At 39.0% G+C, this 14,126-nt stretch overlaps 1 protein-coding gene and 1 pseudogene across 2 annotated transcripts in view; one reads left to right on the top strand and one right to left on the bottom strand.

Moving 5' to 3' along the window:
• LOC108710309 lies at nucleotides 1-11,770 on the bottom strand (annotated as a pseudogene).
• Nucleotides 11,697-14,126, top strand: part of LOC108711497 (sodium/potassium/calcium exchanger 1) — a 25,987-nt gene continuing 23,557 nt past the window's right edge. The window contains exon 1 of one of the 2 annotated variants that reach the window (XM_041586892.1): nucleotides 11,697-11,848. The gene's annotated coding sequence lies outside the window, so the exon portion shown is untranslated. The remainder of the gene's footprint in view (nucleotides 11,849-14,126) is intronic. The other variant, XM_041586891.1, reaches the window with a different exon arrangement.

Raw genomic sequence — 14,126 nt, forward strand, 5'->3', positions numbered from 1 at the left:
TCACCCTGGGTCTGGGCCAATTACTGCCACTGAATGACCACTGCCACGTATGTGGGTGGTAAAAAGCTGCTGTTGAGTTATGCACAGTCCATAGAAAGAATGCTAGAAAATGAGAAAAGAACTGCAATCAGAAGTATTAACAAAATGTTCAAGCGCATCCTTTTATGATCTGCAGGCAAAAATGGGGACAAGATTGCTATACTGCAAATGTCATAACTTTGAAGGAATGAATAAACGTGTATTTTATTGCATCAAATTATTTCAAACAGGGCAACGTTTCGGGCCACCTGGGCCCTTTATCAAGCCTAGTGTTACAATTCCCACATCCATATTTAAAGTATGAGGAAGGGGTGTGGAAAAAAGGCCACTCCCTCTTCCTGTGACAACATAAAAAATCAGTGCTATCTATTTAACCCATGATGGTCAAAATTATAAAATTCAGTCCATTTCAGTGAAATCCATAAAATGTCTGTCTTTTACCTCGTGCTCAACATCGCTTTGTATACACATAATATATACAATGAATAAAAATGTTGTGATTAAAAATTGTGATTAAAAATTGAAAAAACAAGAAAAAATAAAAAGGACCAATTGCAATAAAGTCTTAATAGTGAACTTACAAAAATCTTTGATAAAAAGAGAAAAGTTGTTACTTTACATAAAAAACACATCTTAAATGCTTAACAGCTCATTTTGCAAAATACACCCCAAAGAATACATAATACATTTGAACAGCATAGTATTTATCACCTGAGGCACACTCCATATCCATTCCGCATACCGCACTCAGTACATACCTGAGATACATAATGATATGCCTGGAAATTATGTCGGCACTCAGGGTGTCTGTTATCAGTAACCTTGGAAAAAAGGGGACAAAAACATTTTTACTAGTATACGATCACAGTCTCATATTAAATACAGGACACATACCTCTACCTAAGAAATAAACATGGCAGGTGTGTACTCTCTATTAAGGCCCCGGGGCCAAATGGTATCTAACTTGTGGATCCACATCATCTCAAGTTTCTTAAGCATAAGTAATCTATTGCCACCCCTTCTCGGTTCTTCTACTGACCGAGAAGGGGTGGCAATAGATTACTAGGCAATAGATTACCACCAGTCTGCCCCCCTCCCCTAGCGATCGCACCCCCTTTCCTCACGATCGCACCCCCTCCCACAAGGACACACTCACATGCGCAGTCTCCCTCCGGAGCACTGGGGATTAGGTGCACTAATAGCAGCGCATCTCCAGTACTTCCAACAAAATTGGAATGTTGCCATTCTACAAATACGGGCCTAATCCCATCACTTCCACTGTTGCTCCTTGCAGGTGTCAGTGATACATGATTAAGTAAATGCCCAGAGTATCGCCCACTGCATGTTACCTGAAGCCCACTGGGTTTTATCCATACGATGACATTCTGTGCATAACTCCTCTTTGCCTTGGGCTGCAGAGGGAAGGGACTTTTGTTGTCTTCTTCTCCGTAAGGATTTTATTTTGCATCTTTTTAAATTAAAATATGCCATAGTAATTAAGTCAAATAATTACAAATCATGCTATAAATAAGATATTTTCCATAAATATAGATTGATAGACATGTACTAGAAGGAAAAGGCTCAAATATAGATTAAAAATGGCTTTGTCCTGCAGTCTGCTTGGGAATATTATGTTGTATTTTTACCACTACTTTGTCTTAATTGGATGGGACGCAAGTTGTGGACCCAAAAAGCTGAAAGCCACGTATATAAATCGTATGGTATTACCCATGGTCAAGACAGCCGTTCATGGCCTCCTTGTGATCACCCAAAATTTAAATATCTACCTGATATGAACCCCGGCTGAATCATTTTTCCAAGCCAAGGTAAAGGCTCAGGTCCAGGTTCCAAAAGAGACATCATTAAGTTAGATTTCTTCTTGCTGTCTGCTTGGGAATAGAGCATTCCATGCCATTCTGGGCTAGGGAGAAAGAGAAGTAGATGCTTAAATCACACAAGACACACAATTTTTTCTTCTCCCTTTGTTAATTTTATTAGGAATAAAGGTCATAATTCACTGTACTTACTCCAACTGCACTAAAGCTACCATCCCTTCCACCTTAAGACTGCCATGGAGGAGGACACAGAAATTTGGACTTTTCCCAGCAATTTGATTGGCTGAATTTTCATCCTCCATATCATCAGCAAGACCAGTTCCAACTTCATCTCCCTCTGTTCCTCAAAGGACAAAACTGAGATTTTATAGTGTTTCTTCCATATTTACATCACATGCTGACACATACTGCACACAAGTTCCAATGTGCTCACCTTTGTTTATTGCAATGGGTAGGACTGGGTGACGAGACAGGACGACTAGAAATATCAGCAATATCGATAAATCCCACAACTTCAAGGTAGACAAGGGTGAGTTAAACCAAAACACAATCTGCAATGTAACATAAGCATAGGTGTGGTAAATTTATTTCAAGCACAGACTTTTCATCAAACTCTGGTTTCTGTGCCAATGTGGCATACAAATCAACCCCCACTTACACATTTCATAACAATACAACTCCCAAAAAGCAGTCTGCACAGTTTTAGTACAATACAGAAATGCACCTAAAAGAAACTCCATTAGCAGGGCCCTAAATATGGAATCTGAACCTTTGGGACATTAGGGGCAATTTATAATAATAGGAAAATTATTTTTATTTTTAATTTCTTATAAATATTCCATGGTGAGCAACACATAAAACATAATGTATGCATTGTATGTTTAAAATTCAGCAACAGACACTGGAGAATTCTTGTCAGGAAGATAGATCTTTAAGATTAGACAATAACCATTTAGCTGATACATCCAGGGCCAGCTATTTACCTGTGTTAATAGTTTTTGGGACAGGATCGATGAAAGGTTCAGGCCTAGGAAACACCTGCACATCTGACATAATGTTCCCACACTATGAAGTACAGCATGAAAAGGAGTGTATGCCACATCTATCAATTTCCTGTAAGGCCAAAGAGCTGTGTGTGTCATTTCTAAGCACTAACAATGCTGGATTAACATCATCTTTTGCAGGAACCTAATGCAACATTGTAAAGGCCGAGGCACTTAAATTATAATACAGCAGGGTCATGTATATTTCAGGTGAGACGGTTACCATTTTGTGAACCAGGATTTCAACGTGAATCGACCATGTCGCCTATTGGTAGACTTTAAACTTAAAGGAAAACTATACCCCCCTAACAATGTAGGTCTCTATTAAAAGATACTGAGTAAAACAGCTCATGTGTAAAACCCTGCTTCATGTAAATGAACCATTATCATAATAATATACTTTTTTAGTAGTATGTGCCATTGGGTAATCATAAATAGAAAATTGCCATTTTAAAAAATAAGGGCCGCCCCCTGAGATCTTAAGATTCACTGTGCACACATACAAACCACATGTAAGGTCACATGAGCCAATTAACAGACAGAGTTCAGCCTTTTGCTTCCTCACTTCTTCCTGTTACAGTTAGTGTTGTAGTATTTCTGGTCAGGTGATCTCTGAGGCAGCACAGATAGAGTCACGAAATGGTGGTTCAAGGCAAGAGATGTAAAAGGGCAATATTTATGTAAATATATATTCCAGTTTGATAAGATTCTTTAATATGTCATTCAATTTGATATAAATCTGTTTCTTAAGTATTCATTTGGGGGGTATAGTTTTCCTTTAAGTAAGCAGCAGCATAACTAGTGTGCCGGGCCCCCCTGCAAAAAATACTTCGCAGGGCATGGCGCACTGCACTTCCTAACCCACCCACCCCTCTGCCCCACCTACTCCCACCCACTTCCCGCCCCCTCCCTCCCAGAACCGGAGCAGCCTGCATCCCCCTTTCCCTGGCCAAAGGTAAGATAATGGCTGGGGTGGGGAAGTGTTCGCCATAACTGTACAGGACGCAGACCCTGAGTTTCTGGCCCTCCTGCAGCTGCGGGGTCTGCTCCCTCTATGGTTATGACACTGGAAATAAGCCTCCAACAACATTAAAGTTGAACAGGAAGCAGCTATTCTCACCCAAACATGGACTGTACATTCTTGAGACAGAGAGGCCCATCAATTGTGAAGATCTGACCCTCTCCATTATTCAGATCAATCAACCTTTTCGAGGTACTCTAGAGAATCTGAACTCTGCAGCTGCTGCGGTAAAGCGAAAGGGAGATTCATTTTAACATTCACGTAATATTCTGCATTCAGTCTCGTTTTCAACACTAAAGATTGACTTACAGGTGAACTATCCACAGCTGCCATATATTTATCCTCATTGTAAATTCTGCCCTTTTGTCTAGAAAGATCTACTGGAGAATAAGCATCCACACAAGCATCCACAAAAAACAGCTAAACATATGTCCGTTGCCAAAAGCAATTGTATTTCTTCCAGAAATCTTTAATTTCAAGGCCCCAGTACATGTTATAATTTTCAGGAAAACACAAATTCACAAAGTTTACCCAATTCCTTATATAGTAACATGTACTTTGCCAGCTATTATAAAGTCTCTAGATCAGATGACTTACCTCTTCCAGATTTGCCATGCACATTATATAGCGCTTGGAGGGGAAAGGGAAAGGTAATGGGAATCTGTTGCTTTCACCCCGCTGATTAAGCGTTGCTAGAGATTGCTGCAGTGAGCCTTTCCCAATCCCGAGGCAGCCATCAGTAACCAGCACAATCTGATCAAGGAAAGATTATGGATATGAGCTCAAGTGAAACACAGTGGTAACATCCTTAAATGCAGATCAGTTTGGCAATAAGAGTCTCAAAGGTATAGTTGACCTTTAAATTAACAATTAGTATGATATTGTGAGTAACATTCTGAGACAATTTGCAATTGGACATCTTTTAATATTTGTGGTTCTTGAATTATTTTGCTTTTTATTCAGTAGCTCTCTGGTTTGCAATGTCGGCAATTTGGTTGCCAGGTTCCAAATTACCCTAGCAACCATGCATTGATTTGAATAAGAGACTGGAATATGATTAGGAGAATAGAGGGCTGAATAGAAAGATGAATAATAAAAAGTAGCAATAACAATACTTTTGTAGCCTTACAGAACATTTGATTTTTTTAGATGGGACAGTGACCTCCATTTGAAAGTTGAAAAGAGTAAGAAGCAGGGGCGCGCCGCCAATGAGGCGAGCTGAGACGCTCGCCTCAGGCGGCAACGCCGAAGCGGTTTCCAGGGGCGGCAAAAAGCCGCTCCTGCACCTTTAAGAGCCGAATTTCCAGTTTTTAAACCGGAAATTCGGCTTTACTAATGCGAGAGAGCGCAATTGCGCTCTCCGCATTAGTGTTCCTGCCTCCCCTCCCGACAAGTAAGTCGGCGAGGGGGGGCGGCATTGCAGGAGCCGCCTCAGGCGGCGCTTAGGTCCGAATCGGCGCTGGTAAGAAGAATAATATACTGTTGTCCTGCACTGGTAAAACTGGTGTGTTTGCTTTAGAAACACTACTATAGTTTATATAAACAAGCTACTGTGTAGCAATAGGGGCAGCCATTTAAAGCTGAAAAGGAGAAAAGGCACAGGATACACAGCAGATAACAGATAAACTCTGTAATATACAATGGGATTCTTCAGAATGTATCTGCTATCTACTTTGTATCCTGTACCCGCCACTAAGGTGCAGCTCCCTGTTTTTCGCCGGACGACTAATCCAGACGGATCAAATCTAATCTCGCGAGACTGTGAAGCCGAGAACGTGGTTTAGTAGCGAGCAAAGAAGAAGTACATTAGTGTTACTTCAGTGTTACACAAGCAGAGGCTGCAATTAACGCTGTATAGTCTGTGCTATAAAAGGCAGTCTGTGTCTGTTCTCTGCTTGTAGCTGCTAATTTTGTCAAGGAGAATAAAAGAAAAATATTAATAATCATTTCGTGGTAGTTGCCAATGCCAATTTATTCCCATTGAGATCACATATCTCCCAACATAGAAAGAGGGTGAAAATTTGACCATTTAATGGCCCCCAAATAGCAAATCCATTTTACAAAATTTGGCAGGTTATGGAAAGTTTGACCGCATTTCTGGGGATTATAGAGTCCGGTCACAATCGAATTTTAAAAAAAATGAAGGCCCAATTGAATTTAACTTCACTGGCAAATGCATTATAGAACTTAAACTGTTGAGGCTTTGAATAAACAGTCATTTATTATTTTTTGCAGTCATGAAACACATCAGCCATCATGCCCACCGTAGTGGTGATGGCTGTGTCCCTTTCCATGACAAGGCCAGTCCCAGTGGAGAGGACAGAAGAATTCTAGCGCAAACACCTGGCAGTTCATGGCCTTACAATGCTCACAATGGGGCTCATTTATCAACACTGGGCAAATTTGCCTATGGGCAGTTACCTATAGCAACCAATCAGTGATTAGCTTTTTGAAGCCAGCTGCAGGTAGAACAATGAATGCAGCAATTTGATTGGTTGCCGTGGGTTACTGCCCATGGGCAAATTTGCCCAGTGTTGATAACTGTTTTTTTAAATTTCCCATGTGCCAATCCCCATTGCTCCAGTCCCAATAATGAAAATATTTATGAACAGGCTTGGACTGAGAATCAAAATAGGCCCTGGCATTTTAGGTACACTGAGGCCCAATCAGCTCCTCATGAGCCCAATAAATAGTAATTGTCTGTGGCAACTTACAGCAGCCCCTCTGCCATTTGCCAGAATCCACATATTGCCAGGCCGGGCCTGTTTATGAATAAAAGTAAGGGGATGGGAGGAGGAATGACATTGGGGCTAGGGGTGCCCACTATGTAAATTCGGCCCTGCCCACAATTATCTATAGAAATGGAAAATGAGGTTCGATCTTCAAGTTGTATATCACTTTATCACTTCACTGATGGAATGTGTTGCTGGAGCTTGGAGCTCATTATCCAGGGTAGCATATCTATGTATGTGTATATATATATCTATGTATGTGTATATATATCTATGTATCATACCTCCCAACTGTCCCTTTTTCGGAGGGACAGTCCCTCTTTTGACAGCTCAACCCGCAGTCCCTCATTTGTACTGGAAAGTCCCTCTTTTCTCTGCACTGAACAGCCAGGAAAAGAAACAAATTTTCTCACTTAATTGGCTTTTAGCAGAGAGCCCAGAACACCTAACAGGTGCAAATAAGATACTTTGTAACAATTTTGAGACACAAAAACACAGTTTAGATAAGGAGAAATATTTTCAAACTTTCATAACCTGCCAAATTTTGTAAAACAAACATGGTAATTAGGGGGTGTGGCCACAGAAAGGGGTGTGGTCAAAAAATTGCTGTGCTACGTGCGGAAAAAATTTTTTTGTCCCTCTTTATACTTCCAAAATGTTGGGAGGTATGATGTATGTGTATATATATATCTATGTATGTATGTGTATATATATATATCTATGCATGTATATATATATATATATATCTATATATATATATATATATATATATAGATATATCTATATATATATATATATATATATCTATATATATATATATATATCTATATATATATATCTATATATATATATATATATATATATATATATATATATATATATATATATATATATATATGCACACATGTGATCATTGCTGTGTTCTTCCTGCCAGTAAGTGTATTTAAACAACTTTCACTGTTTGTTATGCTACTTTGAGAAAGGCTCTGGTGGAGCCGAAACGTCAGTCCATAGCTCTTCAATAAATCATTTGCGAGTGCTGATCTCTCTTTTTGTTTTGTTTAACTTATGTATTGATCGCGCACCCAGGCATATTTATTTATTTTTTCGTGAGTGCTGGCATCCTTTGGAATATATATATATATATATATATATATATATATCTATAGTGTGGGTTTGTATGTATATAGTGTATTACCCGAGATCTTTGGGACTGCTGTTTAAGCAACAGGTTAAATCTAATTTCATGGGAAACTGTATCTCATACTTTAAGGCATATGTATCAAAAGGTGAGAGCTTTCCACAGTCCACTAGAGGCAAATTCCACAGATTTCTCCTGGGTCTAGAACAGTTAATTCCCCAATCCTTCCATTGCTCGATTATTAAGTTCCAGGGGCTTAACTACAGAAGATGCAAACCCTGCGGCTGCAGGGGGGCCCCAGAAGGTATAGGGGTCCCACAAGGCCCTAATTCATGTACAATTTTAATAAATATTGGTAAAACAAATCAACCACTAGACCTTTTGGGGGCTTAAAGAAATTATCTAGTTACGCCACTGTTAAGTTTCTTTGGTGATTCAGCTCTAGGTCAGTGATCCCCAACCAGTAGTTCGTGAGCAACATGAACTTTCAGTAGGAGAGAGGAGAGCACTCTGACGCAGATTAACTGCTTGTGATTAATATATTCGTGAGCAACATGTTGCTCTCCAAACACTTGGATGTTGCTCCCAGTGGCCTCAAAGCAGGTGTTTATTTTTAAATACGTTTTGGTTTACAAGTTTTGGTTGTATAAAAACCAGGTGCACTGCCAAACACAGCCTCAATGTAGGTTGGCAATCCACATAGGGGCTACCAAATAGCCAATCACAGCACTTATTTGGCACCCCAAGAACATTTTTCATGCTAAACTCCTTTTACTTATAAATGTTGCTCACAGATTCGAAAGCTTGGGGATCCCTGCTCTAGGTGCAAAGTCTAAAGTCCATTACACAGATTGCTATTGTTTGCTGCCTTCCCTGACCTCTGCTGAGCTCATTTGATGTTATGTGCTGTCTGCCCTGTCCTCTTGCCTGGCAAACATGCTTGTTAAAGTATGCCGTTTGATTCAAGAGTAAAACCTTACAAGCACTTTAATCGATATATAAGTATTGCACTTACAGATTTACAGTGGAATAAGCGTTCATTGATAAAAGCAAGCCCAACACATTTCAACAGCTTCTTCTGACTTTTTCAATGGTGGAGGTGCTGCAGCATAGGAGGCATATAGTGAGAGGAAGGCTGTGAAAAAAATAGTGGCCGCTCTGGCTGAACACTTGTCTGCCAAGTGGACTTGCTATTGTGTGATGCCTGCTATGACCTCTTTCCTGTCTAATAGACTTACTATATTGCTGATTTGCTATGTACTGCTTTGTGGTCTGACCTCTTGCCTGCAAAAAACACTTGCCATTGTTTGACATCTGCCCTGACCTTTTGCCTGCCTAACGAACTTACTATTGTCTGTCCTCTTATCTGCCTGCCTTGTTATCTCGTGTTGCCTGTATCTACCATTGGCTTGCTGTATTCTTACATTAATATTCCCCAATGGAAATTTCTATCCAGTGTGTATTGTACTATACTGGCTGGTAAAACTGATGCGTTATGCCAATGGAAGAAAGCTTAACACAGTCTAGGAACTACTGCCTTACTGACACTAAGCAGACTGAGCACAAATGTGTAACTATACAAGAACCCTGTGACTGCTGGGGGGGACCCACAAGTGACAGGGGAACAAAACAGCTGTCATAATACACATGTGAACTGTGTACTGTGCTGTTCTGAAACTGTTTTATGCGAAAGATGAACTTATTCTAATTAATTTTTTATTATTGTGTGTTTTTGCCTAACTGTTTTACCTGCCTCTAAACTGCAACTTTCCAGTTTGTCTGGGTCACTTAAACCAGGAAACAAAAGAAAAGATTTGAGTGTTTTAATCATGTTTTAATGCTTTTCATCTCCAATCTTTACATCCAAACTACTGCTTAGTTTCTAGGGTACAAAAATCACTGGAAGGTGCCTAACATTTGGCACCCCCCTTGTGAAGTTTACTTTTTTTCTTTAAAAGTGATTCTAACACTGCGGGGCCGATTCATCAAGGGTCGAATATCGAGGGTTAATTAACCCTCGATATTCGACTAGGAATTGAAATCCTTCGACTTCGAATATCGAAGTCGAAGGATTTTGCGCAAATTCTGCGATCGTACGATCGAAGGATTATTCCTTCGATCGAACGATTAAATCCTTCGAATCGAACGATTCGAAGGATTTAAATCCAACGATCGAAGGAATATCCTTCGATCAAAAAAACTTAGGCAAGCCTATGGGGACCTTCCCCATAGGCTAACATTGACTTTGGTAGCTTTTATCTGCCGAACTAGGGGGTCGAAGTTTTTTTTAAAGAGACAGTACTTCGACTATCGAAATGGTCGAATAGTCGAACGATTTTTACTTCGAATCGTTCGATTCGAAGTCGAAGGTCGTAGTCGAAGGTCGAAGTAGCCCATTCGATGGTCGAAGTAGCCAAAAAAACCTTCGAAATTCGAAGTTTTTTTACTTCGAATCCTTCACTCTAATTTAGTGAATTGGCCCCTGCGTGTTCTCAATTTTCTCAAGATTAAAAAAAAGTCTAAAAAAGTCTAAAAACTCAAGATTACAGTTGATAGAAACTAATTATAGTCTTCTAAATCTGCCTATCATTTTAAAATAAAATATTAAAAAATATTGACTTAAGCATAACATAAAAATGGCCCAGAGTTAAAAGTCTGTTTTGGGGTAACCATGCATGACAGCTGGGGAAGTCCATCTTGCTCGTGAAGCAGGGGAATTCCCTACTAGCACTGGGCTTCACCCGATGCCCCTTTTTGGTTGCGTAACTTTCTGATGCGGGACAGATAATCTGCATACTCCAAAATTAGGACCAGAATAAAGGAAGCATGAAAATACTTTTTAATCTTACCCTAATTTAACCCTTCTTGTGTCTTTGAATTGTGCAAAATCTGGCCCTTGTTAGTAACCAGAAAATAGAAGTAAGTAAAACTTTTTTCTCCTTCTTCTCCAGCACTAGGGAAGGAATTTTTTGTTTCTCTGGCACCAGTATAAATTCTGACGCACAGAGCATACAATGAATTACTTAATTTTGTTCAAATATTGGGAGTTGAGTCTCTGGTCTCATACATCCCAATGTCCAGTTTTTCGCAGGACAGTCCTGATTTTGTCAGCTCAGCCTGAAATCCCGGATTGTTACTGAAATGTCCTTTGACGTCTTTGATCTCCTGCATTGAACATGCCAAAAAAAGATACAAAGTTTCTGAGATGTAATTAAATAACAGGCTTTTGGCAGAGAGACCAGAATATGGCTTTAAGATAAGTAGGTCTCTTTGGGAAACTGTGACTTAAAGGAAAACTAAAGCATAACTAAAGAAGTTGACTAGAAATGTTGTATATTATGTTTTGTGCTTCTGTACCAGCCCAAGGCAACCACAGCCTTTTAGCAGTAAAGATCTGTGTGTCCAAAGATGCCCCAGTAGCTCCCCATCTTCTTTTCTGCTGATTCACTGCACATGCTCTGTGCTGCTGTCACTTACTGAGCTTAGGGACCCACTCACAATATACAGTATATACAGAATAGAAATGTCACAATATAGCAGCTACAATTCTTACTAAACACCAGGGGATAATGCAATCTGCAGATTTAAGATGATGATTATTTCCAATCTGCCACCTTTGATTACAGAGTAAATAGTTTAAAGCCTATGTGGTGTGTACAAGGCAATTCTCATCTGAAGATCAGAGATCAACATAAACCTATAGATGAAAAGTTCTATAGAAATCCCTGTAAGCTGTCTCCAGTCTAAATGTAGAAAATGTTTCAATAAAGAACAATTCCTCTCAATTCCTCCCACATACAGCAGCTTTTCCCCTGGGAGCGAGGAAAGTACACTGTTCTATATAATCTTCTTAATACTGCAGGTATTAGTGTGGATTGGACACTCCTCTGGCTGTGTGTCCTTCATACCTGACCCTCAACAGATTTGAGCTGGTGGAGATTTGCTGGTGATGGGGACATCCCCTATTCCCTTGTCAGTTTACTGAAGACTGCGGGGCAAATGCTTCCACGGAATTACCTGCTGGCTGCTATGTTCAGGTATGTTGCAAAGTCTTGGCAATGGATCATGGGTTTTATTTATGCATTGCACAAAACAATTTGCTGAAGTTTAACAAATGTTATTGAAATGCTCATTATCTAGAAATGCCAGATTATGGCTAGATGGACAGATAAGTGTGTGTGTATAAATTTGGTGTAATTTAGGATTAGGTAGGATAGTGCTGGGTGCCACAGGAAGAATGGCTGTCTAAGGGTGCTGGGCACTTCACATTAGACACAAGTCTGGATGAATGTTTTAAGTAATGACGCTAAAATAAATACTTTTAGTGTTATTATAACTCCACCATGCAAGGTTTAGATTTGTTTTAGTTGTATGTTGCTTTTGTTAGCTTATACAGTAGATCTAGTTACTAAACTTTATTGTATGGGTCAAGGGACTCATTACACTAATATAAGTCATTTATTATTTTTATGTTTTCAAAATTTTATTATGCCTTTGTGTTGTAAACAGCATGATGTATGCATGCAGTTAAATAGCTTAATCACACTCAATTTGCGCTGTGATAAGTAAATCTTGCTTGTTTTTGGAAAACTCAATAAAAATGTTGAAAAGGAAAAAAAAAAAAAAATAAATAAATAAATAAAATAAATACTTGCAGAAATTTTTCATACTGCGCATGCATCTGCCCCAGGAGATTTGAAGAAAGAAGAAGCCAAAAGAAGATCGACCCTTGGTTCTCACTGGAAGAACCCGGGGCCGGCGCAGTTTTTTGATGATAGGAACACCGGCTCAGGGTGTCAGATAAGTAAATACATTCACTTGGATGTGCCTAATATTTGGCAACCCCCAAGTGCCAAATGGACTTTCCTTCTCCTTTAAAATAATAGTGCTGTTCAAAGACGTGTGCACAGAAGCTTGCTCTAACCATGGCTAAAAAAAACACGTAGCAAAAAGAAAACAAAACTTGCTAGTGGCATTTAATATTTTTCCTTAAGTGGTTCATTTTAGGGCCAGGCCAATCACAATAGCAAGTTTCTTCTGCTTAGTGTCTTACTGACAGTGATCTGTTTAGGGAGTTATTGGGTCTTAGGATCAAGATGCACTAATGCCAGTGGTGTGTCTAAGGGATCAGTGCCTCTTAATATGATAGCCTAACAATTACAGTGATATGTTAACATGGTTGTAGAATTACTGTGCCCAAAACAGACTGAAGGTGTTTGATATGCAATACAATTAAATGCTACAAAATTGCTGTACAGGTAGAGCATTGTGGCAGAAAGAAACGTCTACAATTATATTATACAATATAGTTGATTAATTAAGCTGGGTAGTACTGTAAGCTTTCTTAATGAGGATCCTAAAATTCATTATAAATCTTATACAATAAACTGTATATATTAACCAGGAATGTGCTATTTATAGTATACTCCAGTTTTTTGCTACAACATGGAATGTAAAGGAACCGTAACACCAAAAAATTAAAATGTTTTAAAGTAATTAAAATATGATTAATATGAATATTAACATAGAGTTAAAATGTTGAACTTGATGGACGTGTGTCTTTTTTCAACCTAACTTACTATGCTTCTATGTAATATACTGTTAGCATGCACTGGTAAAAGCTGCGTATTTGTTCAGAAACACTTCTATAGTTTATATAAATAAGCTGCTGTGTAGCAATGGGGGCAGCCATTCAAGCTGGAAAAAAGGAGAAAAGGCACAGGATACACAGCAGATAACAGATAAACTCTGCCCAATAAAATAGTGTTTTATCTGTTATCTGTTATGTAATCTGAGCCTTTTCTCCTTTTTCCATCTTAAATGGCTGCCCCCATTGCTACACAGCAGCTTATTTATATAAATTATAGTAGTGTTTCTGAAGCAAACACACAAGTTTTACCAGTGCAGTCTAACAGTACATTACATTTTAACTAATTTGATACACTTTCAGTTTTTGGTATTACTGTTACATTAATATCTTTTAATGAACTGCTTGTGGTCCCAGGTCACAATTCTTTCTTCTGTACTTGACACTGATTAGCAAGGCCCTGGCCTACCTAATGTGGATGGCAAGCAGAGCCAAGTGGTTCCCATGTCCCACAATATTATTCAGAATTTTTCAGAAATACAAGATCAGCTTAGAGGCAGGCACTGAGGGATGAAACATACAGTTTTAGCACAATTCAGTCTTATCAGCAAAAATAGAAACAGTCCATTCAATGCCCACCTCCAGGTCTTTAATAAACAAGTTAAAAAGCAAATGACCAAGGATATACCCCTGTGATACTCCACTAACAACACTGGTCCAATTAGAAA

This window comes from Xenopus laevis, chromosome 3L (genome assembly GCF_017654675.1).
Source record: "Xenopus laevis strain J_2021 chromosome 3L, Xenopus_laevis_v10.1, whole genome shotgun sequence".
Lineage (NCBI taxonomy): Eukaryota > Metazoa > Chordata > Amphibia > Anura > Pipidae > Xenopus > Xenopus laevis.